Source organism: Pectinophora gossypiella, chromosome 17 (genome assembly GCF_024362695.1).
Source record: "Pectinophora gossypiella chromosome 17, ilPecGoss1.1, whole genome shotgun sequence".
In the NCBI taxonomy this organism is placed as follows: Eukaryota; Metazoa; Arthropoda; class Insecta; order Lepidoptera; family Gelechiidae; genus Pectinophora; species Pectinophora gossypiella.
In genome coordinates this window covers 9,225,211-9,242,990 of record NC_065420.1, presented here as the reverse complement: position 1 = coordinate 9,242,990, position 17,780 = coordinate 9,225,211, and the positions used below count along the sequence as shown (strand labels likewise).

General features: G+C 37.3%; 1 protein-coding gene across 11 annotated transcripts in view; it reads right to left on the bottom strand.

Annotated features, from left to right (window-relative positions):
• LOC126374662 (dystroglycan 1) overlaps positions 1-17,780 on the bottom strand; it is an 83,896-nt gene that overhangs the window by 34,755 nt on the left and 31,361 nt on the right. For 5 of the 11 annotated variants that reach the window (XM_050021362.1, XM_050021352.1, XM_050021360.1 and 2 more), the window contains exons 1-2: positions 12,275-12,465; positions 3,331-3,380 (exon numbers count right to left, since the gene is read on the bottom strand). The exons of 1 other annotated variant lie outside the window; for it this stretch is intronic. The gene's annotated coding sequence lies outside the window, so the exon portion shown is untranslated. Of the gene's footprint in view, positions 1-3,330; positions 3,381-5,145; positions 5,165-12,249; positions 12,466-17,780 lie in introns of those variants that run through there. 5 more of the 11 variants (XM_050021353.1, XM_050021354.1, XM_050021355.1 and 2 more) reach the window with 4 other exon arrangements.

Here is a 17,780-nt window from a genome sequence, read left to right as displayed (position 1 = left end):
ACTTCCTATTCAAAATTTCATAATTAGATATAATATACCATGTCCTTTTATGCTGAAGGTTCCCAAGCTTAATTTCTAACCGAATAGCAATTAGGCTACTTAGTGTTACTAAGGAAATTACTTGGGGAAACCATTAGGAAAGTCAAAGTATGTGATGTTGTTGACCTTGTACATGTCTTAGTCTCGCGTAATTACCTGACTCTGGTGCTTTTTACGACAGCCTCGGAATGGCTGATTCCCGCAGCACGCGTGGTTTATGGGCGACTCGTAAATTATCACCGTTGCGTTGCCTACCCCTGGCTTTATGACTGAGCTATTGTCGGAAAGCATAATATTGTATCCGCATTACCGAACAAAAAATATATGGCTTATTTAATCGCGTAACAGGCCGATACACATCAAATGCCAATATATCATGTTAATGTTATTGTTTTACTTCACTTTGCGTGGTTTTGACTTTCTAGTACACTGATATATGCAGACAGGCGGTGTTAAATTAACGGGAACATCGAACTGAAGACTAACAACGAACGAAGAAGACTAACAACGCGCAGTAAAATGATACATAAATAAATATTTACGCTATGGCGGAATAATGCCACGAAAGTAGGATAGACAGGCTAGGGATTTAAAGTAAACATAAAACACAAACTTCCGCAGTAACGTCGTCCCAAGCTACACTCCGCACTGTCGATATCATGAATATATCAGGCTTGTGTTGCCGACTGAAGAAACAACTGAACAACTCGGAGATCGGAGACAACGCGAGCCAAGTGGCAATTCTCATGAGCTCCCACCCGTATATAACTGATAAACAATACATGAACTTATAGGGTACAACAAACAACAAAAAACTACAAGAAAGTTGCAAATTCTTTCTTCAAAAAGGATACAAGCTGAATAATAGTGAGATCTTTCCCTCTGCTAAGATTTTACCCTTTTAAAGAAGGTTCTTTATGGCTTATTCCGTTTACTCTGAACCCCATTTTGGCTGAACTCTCAGCAAATCGCAGTACGAGGGAGGGTAGAGAGAGAGTAAAAAGAGTAAAAACGTTTCCGCCATCGCCACTCGCGTACAATAACATGTGCAGTGCAGGGCCACACCGACTGGCATTTTGGCGGACGCTATGCAGACACGGGTCGTGTTAAAAGAATACACAGAATGAATTTATTAAAAGATATTGCTTTTACAAAAACTTTAGGAAATAAATGGATATTATACAGGTTCAGAATGACAGTTTCCATTCTTCTTCTTATCAGTTTCCATTAGTAGCAAAGTAATAAATAAAACATCCATTAAATACAGTATAAATACCTAATAGACCGGTGCTATTCACCTTCTACAAAATTAATATACAATTACACAAAAGGAAATAAGCATGTGTACAGAACCATTGACGCCACATGACAAAAACAAGCATGTGACATCATTTCAACTGGACAGCTGCGTATACGCAATTCTTTGAAATAGACCTTGTGTACACTCTGCAATTTTATTGGCTATCTCCCTTTGTCTAGCCGCAGCCATTTGTTTTTAAGCCAAGGACAGTAAACTAAAAAGCTACAATGGTTTCGAGGAATTTAGATGTCGGTTCCGAAAATGGCAATAAAGTATTCTTATCTGCAGGTGATCTCATTGGGTTGTTGTCGATTGTCCGTTTATGGTTTGCACCGCATCCTCAGGGGCGATATTACATCGATATAGTGTGGCCGGCTGCAGTCAGTGATTTACACTGGGCCGAACGCACCTCCCCCAGGCAGACCCATTCGCCGAATTTATTTGTCTGTCTTCCAATCGATTATATGATGCATATTCACTGAAATATCGTCTACCTGCTACGCGCGTTGAATACGTAACTACATTTCTTGAGCTTGCAGAAAATGGTACTTGAGAACTGCACTTTGCTCTTCCTGCTCCTAGAATTTTTTTCTCGTCTAGACTTCTGACTAGACTATCTAATTATACGTCTGTAGTCTCCCACAGCACACCTTAAACAGACGTAGCTTCCAGGCTCACGAAGCGGTTATAACTTCGTTATTGCTCTACGTTTATCCGCATACCTTGTTCTTAAACAATTTTATTTTTAGCTTACTATAAGCAGTGCATTTAAATATTTTTAGAATAGGTATTGCTAACCGAATCGGTCATGTCTGACAATTAAATCGTTCCTTTAGACTGACTCGAAATATTGTTCCATTGCGAATACTTCAGGACACTTTAGTTCCGCTATACTGCGGAGTGGTAAAACAGAGGGTGTGATTTACGAGGAGCGACGCCTGCGTCGTCTAGACGCACTAAACCGAAGCCCCTTATTGTCGCACTATGCAGACGCTTCCCCTACCTGAGACGAACTTGGACGAGTATAACATAATAATTTAGTGCCCGAGTGAAGTGTAATCCACTCTCATATTTGGGAAGCTCTTCATGTGTAAAGGAGTATGAATGTTGGTTTTGAACAGCTATTATTTGGAGTAGTTTGTAGTTAAAGATTTCAGATGAAAACACAGAAAAATCCAAGATTTTTATAATGAACAACCTACCTACTAACTTTATCTGTGAACCTTAACTCTATATTTTTGTGGAGCAAGCGAAGCAAGTGATAATTTTAATTTAAAAAAATAATTTCTAGATAAAAAGTACGTCTTGCTCACATTTGAACCATAACAGATAAAATATACGAAATAATTGGACAATTTGCAAAACAAACTAGATTACGATTTACCAAAACTAGAGTCATTTAGTTTAAAATGTACCTAACTTCAAACATTTCTATGGATATGAATGTCAGTAAAGTTGGCAGCAATTCAGGAACAGCAGATATGGTTAGCGCAATAGAAGGCACATTACGACGGATATTGCCCTGATATCGGACATTATGGCCAGACGTCGTGAGAGATGACAAACGGTATACTATATTGGAGCGGCGCGAACATAAAACGTGAGTGGGTGTTTTACAATTCACGTCTGGGTGGCGCTGCGAGCTGGTGAGACCACAAAGATACAAGATACCTGTAAGTTTATGTCGAGTCCATATCTACAGTATGGAGCAGTACCATCATTTCTATAGAGCGAGCAGCATCTGCTGGCGACAATCGAAAACGACAAACTGAACAATAGAGTTGAACAAGAATTTTGCTAGTCCGGAATAGCTGAACCAAATAGGAAATTCCTACAACATAGACAAGTTCGAATATAAACTAGAAATAAAGAACTTTCCATTTAAAACCTATTAAGACCTGATGCCATTGAACAATAAGCTGATATAAAACTTGTCGAAATAGCTGATGTTTGAAGATTTTATGACACGTAGTAGTTTGTTTAATACTCACTTGTTTTAAGTTTATAGAGCCGCTTCGGACGGCGTCCCTGGAACTTTGACCTGAAAGAAAAGGGATTGCATGTTAATGAGCCATCGCAACAAATTACAATGCTTCATGAAAATTCATAGCGTGTTTCACCATTGAATTGTTCCAATTATTCCAGATATATCCTTTAACACTCGCTAATCAAGATCGCTATTAAAGTGAGTCAATAAATTAAGTTATATGTCAAAAATAGTAGTAATTATAAAATAGTAGTAATAGGCATGTTGTTGTGGCATGCTGATTGGATTTGAAGTGTTTATTTCAACTGTTTATTTAGTTTCAACATGTGCGCGACAGTTTTCGATAAATAAACGGGCATGAATACAAACTAGTTTTTACATTGACTGCGGCGAAAATATTTATTCTAACTTTGTCCGCGTTGGATTTCAACATTTTCAACCGCTACACGGTGCAGCATCCGTCCTCGGGAAACTTTATCCTTGATTCAATCCTGAATTCCTGACCCACTTGTACCATACAGTTTCACACTAGACTAGAAACAATGGGAAAGCTTGCCAATGTAACAGTTTTTATTTTCATTCTATTCGAAGCGTATTTAACTTTCCTTGTAACAGGAAGTGAATACATGCATAGTTCGTCCTTGATTTAGTCCTGAACTGGCAACCTAGTGCTTTTCTACTCGCTGGAGTTGAAACAACAGATTTTATTTTCCAGTCTATTGAATTTTAACTTCGTCCGCGGGCGTCTGCAGCGCAGCATCCGTCGCCAGTAACTTTATCCTGATTCAATCCAGGACTGACCCACTTGTGAATGGAACAATGGGAATGTGAAATATAAAACGATCGCCAGTATGCGAGACCCATACTCGTTCTATTTGAAATGACGCGTGGCGTGACCCACTAAAGTTATTAATTTATGACACCAGCGTGAAAATTGAAATGAAGATTAATTGAATCGCGTCACCTTTTACAAGTTCGTTTGAATACTCGTACATTTAACAAGGGCAAACATATGATGTAACTTTTCGTGGAAACGTCGCTAAGCTCTGAAAACGCTTTTTAAACAACTATTGATACATCGTTTGCCGCGACGTTCATGTATATGAAAATAAGAAAATTTATTCAACTCAACCGACTGTCAAGGGAGATTTAACTTGCTGGATAAGTTCCAAGAAAAACATTAGGCAAATATTGTTTAGACAGCAAATAATGCAGTGGTCGTGCAGCGCTGCGATAGTTTTAATTATACGTTTGGATGAATACATGTGGTTTGCATGCGTTATGAAAGTGAACGGAAGTCGGAATATAGTAATTTCGTGAAAATGCGATGAAGAAAGATTTGTCGGATTAAAGTATTTATTTCTTCCATCTTGCTCGATGCACAGATGTATTACTTCTGCACATCCTTGGTATTGTCTGTGCATAGTTCTATGTTTTTGGCCTACTGCCCAGCTCGAATGTAACCTGCAGATGTTGGTTTGTTACCTACAGCGCAGTAAAGCTGTATGTTTTGCCCATAGCTGACCTCTCAGTATGTCTTCACTGCAACAGATCCTAGGTGCAAAGTGCAGGTCCGCGGGGGGAGGATCGCGGGAGGGTGGAATGTCATAGCTCTTGTCGAACCCGTGCAGTTACAACTTCGCTTATCGCTCCCGCCCGCAGTCAACTAACGGTTAAAAGCTTCTCGCATATTCATTCGAAACTTTCGCAATTACCTTTGGTTTGCAGTTTTCGCGTGAATAAATATTCATAAAATTATGTTAAACGTTTTTCGCACTCAAATTTATGGAACATTATTCTTAGTTTCCACTGTACTTACATGTTTAAACACTGCCTGTAACATTAAACTTTCTCGGGTACCGTTGGTATTAAATATTAAAAGACATGGATTCACAAAGCTGTGCTCATCGAAATGGATAAAGTAAACATCATCACGTGCCTTGTAATAGTTGTAATTCAAGGTCAATGGTTCAACATGACCTCATTGGACTTAATGAGTGTGATCAAGTGAATCACTTTGTCTATTCTCAGGACTTAGATAACCTAATAACTTACGAGATAAAACAAACAAACTATGAAGCGAAAACATTACGAAAAATAATGTACCTATTTTAAGCCAAGTGGAAATCCAAACTTGGAAGTCCCACCACTTCTTCAATAGCAATATTGCGATATTTCGTTAGAGCGTTTCTTCATTTCTATGATATCATACATCATCTACCAGTTGGGGTTAGTTAACCTAACTACACTTAAAACGTAAGCAGAAGCAATTATTTTTTTAAAACGAAACAAACAAATAAAAGTTTATAAGTGTAAACGTGTGAGAGTGTGGCAATCTATTTTTCTTTAAATTGGCTTAATTGGCTCGTAAATCGATAGCACAGCTGTTACCCGAAATTAATTTAAGGGCCAATTTAAAGGAATCGAAAATAGGGGATGTTATAGCTGAAGTGTGAGGCACTTAGCGGTCGCCCGATGCTCATTTTTACGGTTATAGTCAATAATAAAGCTAGATACCTAAACCAGAATTTAACCTACTTTCGAGAATCGTAGAAAGCGATATTGCACGGAAATTGATGTTCTAGAAATCTATGCTCTATCAGTCTTTATATCCATCTCGCTATATCGTCAAAGGAAATCTTTATACCTAAGTATACATAGCTACTTGATACCTTCTATAGGTGTGTAAGAAACATTCAATGTAAAACAAAGGCGTCGTTGTTACAAAATATTGCGATCCCAAACACCTCAGCTTGTTTCTCGTTTATAATGCACAGAAAAATGTAGCAGTCCATTAGGTAAGCTTACTAGGGCGTAGAACATTACCCAGGGGAGTGGGCTAAATTAATACATTGCCGAAGTTTTACCATCGATCTGATGGCTATATCGCCGCTGTATGAGGGCATGGGTGATGTCATCTAGGCCGGCCAATTGTCGCCACGCTGAGATGGAGTTACGCAATCGACCATTTTTGTGAGGCAACGACGTTATAGAGATGTCGCCCTTTCCTATTATATTGATTGATACGACTATAACAGATGGTTGCCGCCGTAACGTGACTACTTGTAGTTGCATCATGCCTCTACTGATTACATGCATTACAATAAAATGTGTCATCGATGTTTGACAAACATCGGGGCAAATAGTCGTTCCTAATAATATAGCTGTTGCTATGAGTAAAGACAGTTGAGGTAATATTTCTATGCACGTATTAATTGACGAATATAGACCTGTATTCGTGTATTTCCAAGGTGATAACTTCTCGACTTTGATATTTGAGATTTTTGCCAATGTCATGGTAATTTGAACCGCGCGTAAAATTAAACCACTACCGATTGTCGATTTGATTGACAGAATGGGAATGAATATCTCGTGACGAAAGTAACGTCGGCTTTAATCTTCAATTAGGACAAAGATATACGTAGGTACAGTATAGTATATTGTATGATGAACGGTTACGCTCAGTAACGAACGAGTCTCTATGGGCACGTACGAGAGAAACAAGACTGACAGTAAATTTTGTTCAGTGCTTGTTAAACTCTGACTCAAATTCTTGTTGCTTCGAGGCGAACAATGGTTTGACTATTCCTCAAAATAATAGCCTCTTTGCTCCCCCATATCTGCTCCATTTATTTCCGATTTTGGTTATTTTCGTTTTATCGATTTTCGCTTATACGATACCAAAGGTCGTGGTTTCTGCATATTTGATTACAGTTGTTTTTAGCTGCAGCATCTGTTTGTATTTTCATAAATATTTTGCAGGGACATTATCATAAACAGGAAGTCTTGCTGGAAGAATATTTTTGTGAGTCTTGGACATCTAGAGATTACCAAATAAGACTCAGATGTAGAATGCCTGTTTCTATGGAAAGTTGATGGAAAAATAAAACTTTCTGGTAATTAACCTAACGAGTTTTTTATGTCTGTACTGTACGTGAGAGGATAAATGGTACCTGCTGGGCATGTTAATTTAACCTAACACATAGTTTTAATACTGACCACGTTTTTTTTGTTTTAAAATTAACGTTTTCTAATTAGGGAAAACATATTTTCAATTTCATTCCCGCAGAATCGTGGCAGAAAAGTGTGATACTGGGAAACATTCAGCTTTCTATTTCATCGTGATTGTATCAAGATTATTTGTAGAAATGGACTATCGACAATCAGAAATCGGCATCAATGCTGAATGCCGTCTCCGTATCAGCATGCGCGTCACGCACCGGCGACGGCAACCGGTGTGACTGAACTGTGACTTGCGATCCACTGTGCAAAATGCATTGCTGCACAGTGAGCCACTCCTCCACCGAGTGACCTCCTTTGGACGGCAGGCGTCGGCTGAATAGTCTCGACGGATAACGATGCTTTTGCCCTTTTGCCGCGCGCAAAAAAGGCACTTTTCTCTCCTTTAATCCACTAAAATTTCAAGGAGAAATATCTACTCTTCATGCAGAATATAGGTTAATATAAGTGAGAGTTTTATAATTGTTCTTTAAGAAGTCTCTGAAACTTATAACTTGTGGTAGCGTCATAATTGCTCTTAGCATCCAGTGTGTACGAGTTCTGAACTATTATAATCGAAATTTAATCCATGAGAATATTGAGAACTTTCAGGATGTTGCATTCAATTATACTTGCTTAGTTTTGTTTCATACAGTGAACATTAGGTATACACAACACCATGTTGATTTTATTTAGACATCATACTCTACCCAATATGATTATTTATCTTGATTACTTTATTCAATATTAATATGTGCTTTCGATAAGTAAGTATTTTTTTTATTAGGTATTAAAGTAAGAGATAATCTTATAGAGCTTTCGAAGTAGTAGTAGTGTTCGAAGAGCCAACGTATCAAATGTTCCTGAGTCCACAATTTGTTAGCTGAATGGTGATCTTATTATCCGGGGGCTTGACAAGTTAACACGCTAACGGCCGATTGTCCGATTACCTTAACACGAGGTGCATAGCGAATAAAGTTAAATATAATTGCCCGGTCAGGGGTTAATCGGGTTAGTTCGTGCTTAGGTGCAGCTCCTAGTACTATTATCTTCACGTACACGCTTCGTTATAAGTAGTTAAATACTCCGTTCAGCCTGTTACAGGTCATTCGCTTAGCCCAACGAAAATTTTAAGGAATCGACACTGTAACTTAAAATCGTAAGACTGAATGTCCTTTTAAAATCCTGGAAATATCGGCTTTAGGAGGTTTAAAGATACACGGATCTAATTAAAAGGTACTTTATTGACTTTTGAATATTTCTTTTTCTTTTATTTAGCGGTTTTTATAAAAGTTGTACCTACTTGTTGTAACTAGCCAAACTAAACAGAATACTTAAATAAAACACAATAATCATAGCAACATTTTTGGTAAAATTTGTTCCACTGTTTAATTAATTAAGAAAATAATATCCTGATAAGAATTCTAATTATAAAAAAAAACAGCGCTTTTAATTTCATATCGTGATAAGGTCATGTTACCTATGTACAATAACAAAGATTTCGCAATAATTCTAAATGTACGCTTTCATTACGCCCGAAATATGTTCCCAAATTAATATGGATACGCTGTTACAGTGGTTGTAAACTTTTTTTGGTTTAAAATACCACCACCATGACTGTGATCGTTCTAAAGTAATGCGTTCTTTCCACGCATTCTTTTACGAGTCCAATCAACTCTCATTAACTATAAACTATGTAACCACTAAGTACGATTAAGTGTAACATAATATTAATCACCAAGTCGACAATTTTGCCTTTCGTGTTTTGAGAGAAAAAAAATAACACCATATTTTTTTAGCAACCGCGACCAAGTTACCTATTAGGTAATACCTGTCCTTTTACATCGACAGTTTAAAGCATGTTGCTTTCACATTATCATTGAATACTTTACTCAATCTCCTTTGGGATTGTAAGCCTTGTAAGTTGGAAATTTCACAAGTAATTAGCAACTCGGTCGCACTCCCTGAGGTAATGCGCTTACCGCGTGCTAACTTGCTTAGTTGGGATAACACGGCTTGTATGTAGAATTGCGGAACAACTTCCTTACACGTAATCGCATTCAAAATGTATGCTTGTCGCTCTCATTGATGCATATTCCCTTCGTTAGCAAAATAGATTACTGAGACATACGTAATTGTTTATAAAGTATTGTTTTATTTCATGCGTTCTTGTTTCAATATTGTCCCAATTTATCGCGTAAGATAAAGGTAAAAGTCAATTAAACAAACACAGCTCCCAATCAATTAAAACAAAAATAAAAATAAGAGCTTTAACAAGAACTGCTACATTCGTAGATAAATAACAATAATAACTGTGATACATAAAATACGTTAGAACAAATGGTTTCTAGCGTCGTTTAGGGAAATTGTCGATAAACATTACGCCGATAAACAGACGGCGAGCGCTGGGGAATCGGAGAATCCTTTGTAGCGTGTTAGACCGTGAATAAACAAACGAGGCCACCTGCCTCCAAATAAAATAGAATATTTAGCCGGGAACAATCGATACCGCGGGATGCGTGCCGCGATCTCCGAGCTGCTATTGATTTCACGCTCGGATAGATTGACGTGACGTTACATCGCCTGAAATTAAACCACTGCTGCTCAGACGGCAAACAGATGGGCCATATCCTCGATCTTGATGAGTGGCGTCGTTGCCCAAATTAATTGCCCATTTTGAAGATCGCAAGTCACTCTCTTAAATGCTCAAAGGGACGGATCAGGGTTAATCCTTCATTACGCTGTTTGGAACGGCACTATTGTCATTCATTACACTAGCAAAACTGCCCGTGACAAGTTAAGTGTGTGCAAATTCAAATGAGGATAAGTAAAATTTGGACAAAATGATAAGTCGTTTTTTTGGAATTGAAATGATCAAAGAAAGTTTTCGATCACTGCCGACTCTTTAGTAAGCCTCGCTTCTGAAGGATTTGTTCAAATACTTTGGCTTCATACTTATATTCTTCTGAGGAAAACACAAATACGTCGTACAAAATATCAGTTTCATAAATATTGGTAAAACGGAATGCGGCATGAAGTGAAACCAGTGGCAAAAAAGGTGATTCATGGAACTAAGATGGATATTAAGAGATAGGTAATTAAAGCTGTCGTGTATCTTAACCACGTTGTGAGCATGGCACAGCAATTAGTGTGTTACAAAAAGTATCAATTTCTGCTTATAAGAATTGTGAAGGGACTTAGAAACGTTTCTCCATAAAAATGTGCAGTAGATCGCTGCAACGACAGTCATTTGTCGACAGTGTCTCGAGAGCAATGTTTCAAGAAATGTTTTTATTCGACCACAAGTAATTGTGTCTGAACTTTTCTGTAATATTTTCGTTTTATGTGATGTTTACGTTGATTTTATTTATTTTTTCTATTCATCTAAATTGAAAATAATGCTTTGGTGACCTTTTATCGGTTGCTTACCTACTCTAATATTCACTAATGTTTCATCTAAGCTCTATCGAAATGTCTTATTTACACGGATTGACAAAGTTGATGCAATGTATTGTTGTGGTTTGCCTAATGCAGAGTATTGGTGTTGTGCGCTAGCGCATGACGGTATTGCGTGTCGTAGATGTTGTCATGGCAACGCAGTTTTCTAACTATGCATGTCGCTAATACCGGATGAGGAGGAAGATTTAAGGGGCAATGACCTCGAGTAAAAAAATATAAATTAAGTTTATTAATCGGGATGTCAAACGTAAACGATTTATAGGATCATATTTTAAATACTTACGCAAGGTAAACGATTAGTTAAATATTTAAGTTTATGGCTTTATGCCTACACCTTCGCAAATTATTGATTTATTTGACAGTTATGGATCTCATTTCGAAAAGTGATGGGTGTTTTGTAGGTATGCTTTCTAGCATTGAACGACTATTGGAAATTGTGTCTTTGACATCATTTCAAATAGGAAGTACCTACATAAGAAGCGATTGAAAGTCACGTCTTCATGAGTCATCAGTTTGAAGTAAACTGAGCTGCAAGGTTGGCTGATGAGCAGTTTTATTATTTACATTTAAGTAATTTCCATTTGGACAAGGTTTCATATGTATGTAAAACTCTGACTGTTAGATATTTACTGTCACTATTGAAATTGCCTCGATATTTACCTATTGTAACCTACCTACTTAAACGACAAACTAAACCCATTTGAGATTTTGAATTTTACAAATTTAAACGCATTATAGGTAGGTATATTTAAATGTATATTTAACAGCTATGTTAACTGTACTACCAGTACACTAATTGTTAATAGTCATGTTGTTTACGGGCACTCTTTTTAAAGACTCTTTTAGTATTCTTTCCAAAATATTGCCTTGTTGTCACAGTAAACTGGCGCAATCGAAATCATTATCATCAATCAATCATCTGTCGTCACGCTTTACATAGGCGCTCTAAGTATATTTACCCCAAATAATGTATTTATTTATATAGGACAAGGAGGTAGATACCTGCATGTAATACCTATAACATTTACAAGCAGCCCGCTAGTAAGTTATGAATTACATCCGTCAGATTGACTGATCTTCCTCTCAAATCCACCCTGAGGCGGCTGGCGTTACCCTCGATATATGAAGGGCAGTATGCGATTTTTATTAGGGTACCGAATCAATAGCCGTCTTTACATCAACCCTCTTTAAAGATATTATGTAAGCTATAAATATTAAAGCGTCAAATTTAATCTACTGTGTGATTGAAAAACGACATGGGTCTATCCACCCGATGCAGTTAGTCACACTTAATAATAAACCTGATGCTAATAACAAAATTCGGTAATGAGCCAATAAATTTCACTTTCATTTTATTAAAATTGTTCAAGAGTTCTCGAAGCAAATTATAAAATCAAGTTATTAAAACTTAAGCAACTAAATCATTTTACCTACAAAGTTACAAGATAAAGAGTACTATCTTTACATTTTAAACATGCGAGTTCAAATACCTTGAACCAGTGTCAATACAACAGATTGCAGAAGTTCTTGAAGACACAATGAAGTCACAGAATTTTGGGGGTAGCAACACTTGATCACTTAGAAGAAGCACTATTTTCCAATTAAAAGTTCACATAAGTCACAAGTGGAAGCCGGGTGGCGAAAGCACAACGCGACGCGAACGTGCGCACTCGGCGAAGCACGCCGACCAACTGCAGCGGGCTCGTCGCCGACCCCCCGCTCGCGCCGTGCATCAGCCCCATGGGATCAGCTGATAATCCTCCTTACTTATTACCAGCTATGCGTGCCATTGTTACCTCCAACTTAGCGCTGCGTGCTACTTACCGTCTCTACAAGAAATTTATCACTGTTTCGCAACACCTGCCGCTAACTAGGTGCCATCTTTCATGTTAGTTCAGCGTGAAGATAATCCCCTCACGTTTTAATCTTGCTGCAGTAGTTACACGCAAGCTTCACCGTGATTCTACTACAGTCTATAGAGAATGCCATTTTCAATTCTCCTACTTTCATTACTCGTTCAAAGATTTGTAAGTTAGCTTTTAGTCTCAGGAGAGCCAAGTTTCAATTTCATTTTAAACGTAAAGGAAAGTTAAACAACGATTGTACGTTCTCAGTTTGTATAACATTTAGTAGCAGTCTACTAATTACCTTAGGCAAATACATTAGAGACTTTCGTCTTTCATTATCTAATGATTGTAGCAGACAGACATTTAACAAAATTAATTTTATTCCAAAGAACCGCACGTGTGGTAGGAGCGTATTATTACAACGATGAAAAGAAACAGACAAGGAACAAGAAAAGAATAATATGAAAAAAAAAAAAAAAACATTATTACGAGTCCTCCTTTCCTCATGAATGAAGGTTTACATAAGAGTTTGCGTTAACAAGCAACAAAAGGACTTTTTCTTTAACGAGTTCTCTCTGCACGGTGATGTACCTACAATTATTATTGTAGAAATTTATGGGCGATTGTCCGCGCGGCTGGAAGTGAAGCGGAGCGACAAGCGACGGCGGATTCTAAAATAGACGGTGTGACTGATACCGTGATAAAGTAAACAATGACTATCTGCCACGTCCACGTGAATCTAACATTCTTAATTAGCCTGTGAGATATTTTTATACATAATATTATGCTGTACTGTTTAGGTGCCTAGCTAGGCTCATCTGTTTTGGTTTTACAGCAAAATTATCCACCGAACAAACAGTTCAAGTATTTCTTACAAGACCAATTGCGTATTTTCCTCAGAAGGAGCCTTGACCTACTGTACATTTTCGCACTGATCATATTTCATGATTTGCTCGGCGATTACCATTTCGCATGAGCGAGAACCGTGACGTCACCTTTACATGTTGTTTCACGTCAGGAGACCTCACAATTCCACTTATTTCAGGTCGACGCGTCGTCTGGAATACCATTAATCACCTCACAGCTGCTGGGACCATCGCATGAAATATACGATGTCATTAGGATTCCCTTTAATTTCGGGTCTCTTATCTAAGGGAAGTATCTTTTGCTGTCAATTAGTTAAATCTTTTACACATTTTTATTAGTTGCTCAAATAGCATCTTAATTAGGCAGGGATTGAGATTATTGGAGACCAAAATCTTACTTAAGAAGTCGTAACCGCCCATCGTACGTAACCAATTCATTAAAATAAATAAAGTAAGAAAGGCGAGTTTGCGAATTGATGATTTGCCACCTTTTTCAGAATTTAAAACTACGAGGTGTTCAAGAGCCTTTTGTTTTAAGTTTCGAAACAGAAAGTTTCCCTTCTAAGATTAGACATTAAAGTTCACCTTACAACATAAAGTCTTGTTGTGTTCTTTTAATGTCCGTAAATAATAGGAAAAGCTGTTAATAACAATAGAGAAAACTGTTACGGTCATAGGACTTAACGATGTTATAAAGCCGAAAGCCCAAGAAAATGAGAAATAGTTTTCATGTATTTTCGCCAAGACTTATGATGGCGAAAATAAACAACGTGTAGGTACACTAAAGTTGATTTATGGGCATCGGCGTCTTCTTATAGAATTTTCTTGAAAAGGAAGTTAAGCGGAGTCACGCGACTGCGGGCGACCATCCACAGCCGACGCATGAACGAAAAAACCTCGCTAAAGATTTTTTCAACATAATAACAACGTGCTATATTATACGCATTAGAAAATGGGAAAGCCAAACGTCGCATTATACGTTTAAGCCCCGATTTGAATGTATTGCTGGGAAGATTATAAATGTATGAATGTAATAACGCAAATTTACCCTGTAAGTACATGGTAAGAAAAAGCTTTATGTGAAAAGAAGAAATATTAACTGTCAGAAAACTTGTTTAACGTACACAGGAGAGAACTATGTATTATTCGTAGCTCTGTGATTACTGAAAATAACAAACGGGCATCCGAGACGGCTTTGAAGTCAAATTATCAGGCGAGCCGAGGCGACGCGACGGAGCTTTTCATTATCAACTCGGAGATTTAGGCGACGCAAACAAGAAATATTGCATTTTGGATGATGAACTAATACGATTCCAACCATATATTAAAGTACCAGTTCAATATGAGATGATACCTGTCTTAAAAAAACAAACTTTGATACCATAAATAGAGAACGGTAAAGCAGGAGACAGTTTAACTACACACAAGAAGCTTATGACGAAATATTTTGTAATGAAAAATTTACCAACTACTTAAAAAGAAAGGGGACGAAATTATCATAGCCGTGTAACTTTTCTTACAAAGGTTTTCATAAACGTTAAGCCACAAAGGCAGGTTTTAATGTTTACAACTTTATTAGTGGGGTACAGCAGGTTGTGAATGTTGCGGTCAGAACTGAAATTACATCTCATTGTTTTGTTCACGCGTAATCTAATAGTGTTTGGTGGGAGCTGGTCGTGGTACGCTTAAAGACGAGGAATTATTATCACTGGAAAATATCTTGTATCTATTTCACCTATACATCACTGTCTGTCCTTTATTTTGTCTCGTGAATATCTTATGAATTAGATATCGCAGCAAAATCGTAGCATTTGGGAGTTTCTGCTGCCACGCCTATTGTTACACCTTAATAAGTTTGTTTTGTGAAATATTACGTGACTTGAGCTTGGGAATATATGAAAAAAATTTTATTAATATAGTATGTACGTATAGTATAGAGTATTTATTATGTTAACTTTAGTTTTACTGTTAGGTATTTATTTTTTGTTACACCATCCCGCATCCAAGTTTGTAAATGTTTATTTCCTTTTGCTGGTTGCCTGGAAGAAATTGCTCTAGAGCAATAAGGCCGCCCAAATTGTACTGTATTCATGTGTTATGTCTGATTGTTTAAATGTAGTTCTGTGCAATAAAGTATATTTGATTTGATTGAAAAAACAATCATCAGAGGTCATTTACAATTTAATTACATAACTATATCCAGCGTTGATAAAGCGGCGTTTATAATTATTACCTACTGCATAAATTCGGGTCGGTAGACTAATGAATATTTTCCTGTTAAGACTTTAAATTGCTATTTTCAACATTTTCCAATTAGACTCTTCCAGTCGTAAGTTTGTTTCGTAATCCGAGTCACATATGCATATTGTCTCTGCGCTAACCACAGAAATGAAATACAGCACTTGCGCAATGCTGGTATAAGACGGCATATCCCAAGTACCGTTTGACTCAGCAGGTGTGACTTTTAGATTACCGTTTCAAAATAGTAGGCTAAAGTACCGAATCCAATATTTAATTGATTATTTCAAATTCATTATTCCTACGATAGTTACGGAACCAACCAGTGTTTAATCGTAAATATTGGAACTTTAATCCGGGGAAAATTTTAAACAACTTACAACGCCAAAATTACGTTTGTAATGTTCTAAGTATACAATGACGACGACCGGTAAACGGTGAATTTCAAGACACGACTGAGAATCAGCGCTTCAAGTTTACCATTAAGATTCAATTACGGGGACTGCTTGACAGAACGTCGACCCAAGTAACAGAACCCGACGACCACTCCAACAATGAGATTCAATTTAATGAGGTTGACACACAGATGGTTGACGCCTCGGGTGTTCCAGCTTTACCATTGAGAAAAGTGGGGAAAAGAGGAGCGAATTTTTTAAATATCAAATGTGCAGACAGAAATGATGCTTGCAAACTACGGGGAACGCTTCAAAGCAGACGTCCCTTCACGTCTTTGAGATCAAAGCGAACGGACGAAAATTAGTCGGTTTTTTCTTTAATTCCGTTCGTGAGCTGTAAGTTTTGCCACGAAGTTTCTAGGAAAAAAACATTGAGGAACATACTTTATAAAATTAAATATACTACGAAACGGGAAATGGACAAAAGTCTTAACACAAAATGCTAGCTGTCAAATTAGGGGTTTAACTTTACGAGGAGAAAGTTTTCCAATCAAGTCGACAACCGAAGCGAAGGAAGCTACTTATCAATACTTTGTATCAATTTACGACAAAATATACGTAGGTGATAGTTACGTCATGTATAATGAATGTAAATAAACATGATAGGGTGTATAAGTAGGTACCTATTTCTTTCCAGAAGCACTAGTAAAAAAACCTTCAAAAATAAATGAATAATTTTGAATTGATAATGCGTTGTAGTAGATATTATTTCACGTTTAATATTCAAGTAGATACTGTTGTAATAACAGAAACTTCTTCCCCGCGAGGTAAATCAATACTCGTGCGGACGAAAGCGGACGACCCCAGCGCCTACAAAGTAAGAATAAACTGGGCCTTTCTAAATGTTGCCGGCTCATTTTAAATACGCAGATATGATTCGTCGAAACTCTGAACGGAAACACTGAAATCATAACCATTCGGTATGCAAATATATTTTCTGAGAGATTGGAATTACGTTTTAAGGAGCTAAGTGCTTGCAAGTAAAAAACACTAATAGAAGTCTAGAGTAAAAGAATATAGGGCCGACTCGCAGTCATAAATCGTCCCGCAAACAATTGTAGATGAAACACATTTTACCCAAACAATAGGTAAACAAGGGCCTCAACCGGCGACCCTTGACGGCACGTGATGAAACTCTTTGTATAAAGACATTTTATTTGTAACGCTCACAAATAACATGCCTGATAAAATAGAATTGTTACGGAAATTCTTGGTCGGGTGAAGTTAACCTGGCTCTTTAGGGAAATTTCACGATACAAACTATTCAGGTAGCTCATTCAATGACGGAGCACATTTCGACAAAACCACACCATTAGTTTGCCCACAACAGACTGTTTTCAAACGAAGTAGCTATTTTACATAGACAAATTACGAATTAGGTAAGTATGATGATTCATGAGTATTGGTCACAACAGTAATGAGATAAGGAAACACAATATTATGACATTTTCTTCATTTACGAATACAAAATACCTTCAAGTACTATTATCCCGGAATCACATTTCTTGAGACTAGTTGAGCAGATTACTATTTTAAGACAGTCTGCGGTTTAAACTTGTCGATACGATGTTGCTAAGCTTCCTTATGTAT